The sequence below is a fragment of the Vicia villosa genome, linkage group LG3, assembly GCF_029867415.1.
Source record: "Vicia villosa cultivar HV-30 ecotype Madison, WI linkage group LG3, Vvil1.0, whole genome shotgun sequence".
NCBI classification, from domain to species: domain Eukaryota; kingdom Viridiplantae; phylum Streptophyta; class Magnoliopsida; order Fabales; family Fabaceae; genus Vicia; species Vicia villosa.
This window is the reverse complement of record NC_081182.1, coordinates 44,078,139-44,082,110: the sequence shown is the minus strand read 5'-3', so window position 1 is coordinate 44,082,110 and position 3,972 is coordinate 44,078,139. Positions and strand designations below refer to the sequence as shown.

Genomic DNA, 3,972 nt, shown 5'->3' with positions numbered 1-3,972 from the left:
AAATGCAATAAATTCAAGTTTTTCTAAACAATACAGTAAAATTGAAATTTCTAAAGAATACAGTAAAATCGAGTTTTTTGAAAATGCAATAAAATCAGATTTTTTGAAAGTAAGGTCAAATGAAGTTTAATAAAACAGTAAAATCGGGATTTTCTGAAAATACTGTAAAATTGTGTTTTTAAAAAAATATAGTAAAATCAGGGTTTTTTAATACAAAAAAACCGCATTTTTCCACAAATACAGTAACATCGGGTTTTCTTGATAATACACTAAATTTGTTTTTCTAAATACAATAAAATCGAGTTTTTTAAAAATACAGTAAAATTGGGTTTTTTAAAAAATGAACTAACATCAAGTTTTTCGAAAAATATAGTAAAATTGTGTTTTTTTAAAAATATCATAAAATCAAGTTATTAAAAAAATAAAGTTAAATCGAGTTTTTAAAAAATACGGGAAAATCATGTTTTTCACAAAATATAGTAAAATTGGCTTTTTCTTAAAAATACACTAAAATCGAGTTTTTCAAAAATACAGTAAAATTAGGGTCTTTTTAAAAATACAGTAAAATCAAGTTCTTCAAAAATTCAGTAAATTCGGGTTTTTATTTTTAGGGAAATTGACTTCTTTATTTTTCGTAAAAAATCGACTTTTTTTCTTTAGACAATTCGATTTTTAGTTATTTTCAAAAAAATTGATTTTTCTATTTTTTGTAAAAAATCGAATTTTTTTATTTTCGAAAAAAATGATTTTTTTTTATTTTTAAAAAAATCAAAAATTAAATTGTTTTTTAAAAACTAAAATAACATGTTAGGTTCAGAGTTAATTTGAGATTGGTTAATTGTTTAACGGTTCGGTTCTTGAACCATTAATAAAATATAAGTTTGGTTCACTAAGATTACCTCCAATGGTGCAACCCACTTTTTGGTTCTTTGTGGGACCCATTAAGCCACATCAGCTTGAAGCAACCCAACTAGTTTTTTACTCCAATAATGCAACTCTAAATAACTCATGTTGGGTCCCACAACTTTACTTTGTATATTAATATTTTATTCATACTAAATTTTATATCGTTTAAAATAATAATTTTAATTATATTAATTAAAATTGATATAAAATAAATAAAATTCAAATTAAACTTATAATGATAATTAAAATTAATCTCAAATACATGACATATAAAAACAATAAAAATAAATAACATCACATAATTAATCAATCTTAAATTTCATCATATTCATGTCCAAAATGTTCCCAAATATACTCGACTAGATCTCCTTGAAGTTGACGATGAACTTGTTTTTCAGGAATAGTTGCTCTTCCTTGAAGTCTTGTTGCAAGATTCAGATGAGGACCGCTAAATGTTTCAGTTATTGAGTTGTTGTTATCCTCATTATCATAAGAGTAATCAAAATTACCTTCATATATATGTCGTTCATCTTCCATAATCATGTTGTGCAATATGATACACGCATATATGGTATGTTTGAGGGAGTCTATGTGCCAAGCATGCGCTGGGACATGTATAATTGCAAATCGAGATTGAAGCACTCCAAATGCTCGCTCTACATCTTTTCTAGCTGATTCTTGATGTTGAGCAAATAATTTTTTCTTTTCTCCTTGTAGCATTGAAATGGTATTGACAAATGTAGCCCACTCAAGATATATACCATCTGCTAAATAATACCTTATATTATATGGTGTCCCATTGATTGTATATTGCACATTGGGAGCATGTCCTTCCAAATCGTTAAACACGTTGGATTGGTTTAGCACATTAATATCATTGTTTGAACCTGCAATACCAAAAAAAAACATGCCAAATCCATAAGTCTTTTGATGCCACTACTTCAAACATGATTGTGGGCTTACCATGATCACCTCGACAAAACTTTCCTTTCCATGCAACAAGACAATTTTCCATTCTCAATGCATACAATCAATGGAACCCAACATACCTGGAAAGCCACATGACTCCCCTAAATGTAAAAGATGTCCAACATCATTGTAAGGTCAGCAGGAGACCCATACGCCGACACACAAATAGTAGATGTACATTTCTGTAACGGTGAAAGACCCCTTTTACCAGTTGCATCGACCCTCATTTGGAAATATGCATCATGATTTCCAAGGGCATCTACAACTCGAAGAAATACATGCCTATGCATTCTGAACCTTCTTCGGAATTGAACATCTGTGTATACTGGATTTTCTGAGAAGTAGTCATTGAATAATCGATTGTGCCCTTCTTCACGACTTTGATCTACCACTATTCTCTTTGACCTAGAGGAACTTCCAGATTGGTCTTCATCATTGTCGTCCATAAATTCTTCTTCAACCAACTAGTTTGAATAACGGCTAGTTTGAACAAATTAATATTAATATTAATTATAATTTAAAGTGATACTAATGACCATTTTACATAGGTGTTGATAACTTAAAGTGGCACTAATGATCATTTTACATAGGTATTGATAACTTAAAGTGGTACTAATGACCATTTTACATAAATGATACTAACTAGAGTCCATATTTTTTTCCATCTTATTACAATATGTTTCATGTATACTTCGTTGAATATCATTCATAGCAGAAGTGTCTTTCATGATGATTTGCATTGTCTTTACTTCTATCTCGTCCTCCTTACATTGAGCTAGTTTTGCCATTGTTATTGCTCTTTTATTCATTACATCTTGCGTGTCATTTGGAATTTCTTTTGCCTTACCCTTCCTTTTTGCTTTTTTTGGTCCCATTGGATGTTCCATTGGTGATGATGAGTTAAACTCATAACTTGAAAGTGTATCTAGAGTAGCCGATGATGCCCCACTAGCAGAATTCTTAGTTATTTTTGAAGAATTTCCAATCGATTCTCCCATCCATTTAGGTTCATCTTTTAAAAATCTCCATGCATACTCAAGATTGAATGTTTTACCTTCATCCCAAGTAAAAAAACATGTGCAACAGCCATGATATCGATCTCCAATGTCCCACTTTTCTTTCCATTAACAGCTTGTTTGTAACACCCAACAAAATTTTGAATAGAGCCATTTATTTGATGCCATCAACATTTTAATTGCCCCGCTAACTTTTCCCACGATTGCCCGTGATACTGATTTTAATTGGCAGCGATTCTGTACCAAAAACTCTAAGCTTTTTGATCAACTCCCACAATTAAATCCTTTAAAACATTGAGCCATGATTGGATAAGGAGTATATCCTCATCCCTTGTAAATTGCTCTCGAGATTTTTTTTGTAACGATAACCCTTTCATCTTTTTCATCACCAACTTGAAGTCATATATTATTAAAAAAAGCAAATAAAGCATATGATTATCAACGGCTACTTGATCATATATTATTAAAAAACTAAAAAAAGCATAAGAACATGTTGCTTATTTATGAACCATTTGCCACTATTAACTCACATAGAATGAGAAAATAATAATAAAATATTGACATCTGGCGAACCAAGAGCAAGAAACCTCCCGCTGGAGTTGCTCTAACAATTACTAATGGTTTGGTTATTTTAACTTCAGTTTGGTACAGTTCAGCAATTCGGTTCATGGTTTTTTTGAACTACCCTACTTGCTGCTGAACTATTCCATTCTCCTCTTTTCACTCCATAACCAAAAATACTCCAAAAACTTCATCCATTCTCAATCCATTTTTCGTCTTCAAACCAAATTTCAAGTGCTTTATAATATCAAAGAGAGCATAAAAAGTTGCAATTCCAGATAAACTTTCACCATTTCATCCCTCATTTTCTTACATTGTAGCTGATTTTTGGATCAAAATATTGTGTTGCTTCGGAAATTCATTTCCGAAACTCACCTAAATTATTTCGGAAGTGCGTTTTTGAAACTGTTTGTTTCAGAAATATAATTCTTAACAGATTTTTTGCTTTGCCTGTTTTAGATATGGTGCACCCCGACATGTTTCCCAAAGTTGTTTCGGCCAAGGTGAATGATGATGCTAA

General features: G+C 30.8%; 1 pseudogene; it reads right to left on the bottom strand.

The window, feature by feature from the left end:
* Window positions 1-1,218: 1,218 nt before the first annotated feature.
* On the bottom strand, window positions 1,219-2,321 carry LOC131657962 (uncharacterized; annotated as a pseudogene).
* Between the last annotated feature and the right edge of the window lie 1,651 nt (window positions 2,322-3,972).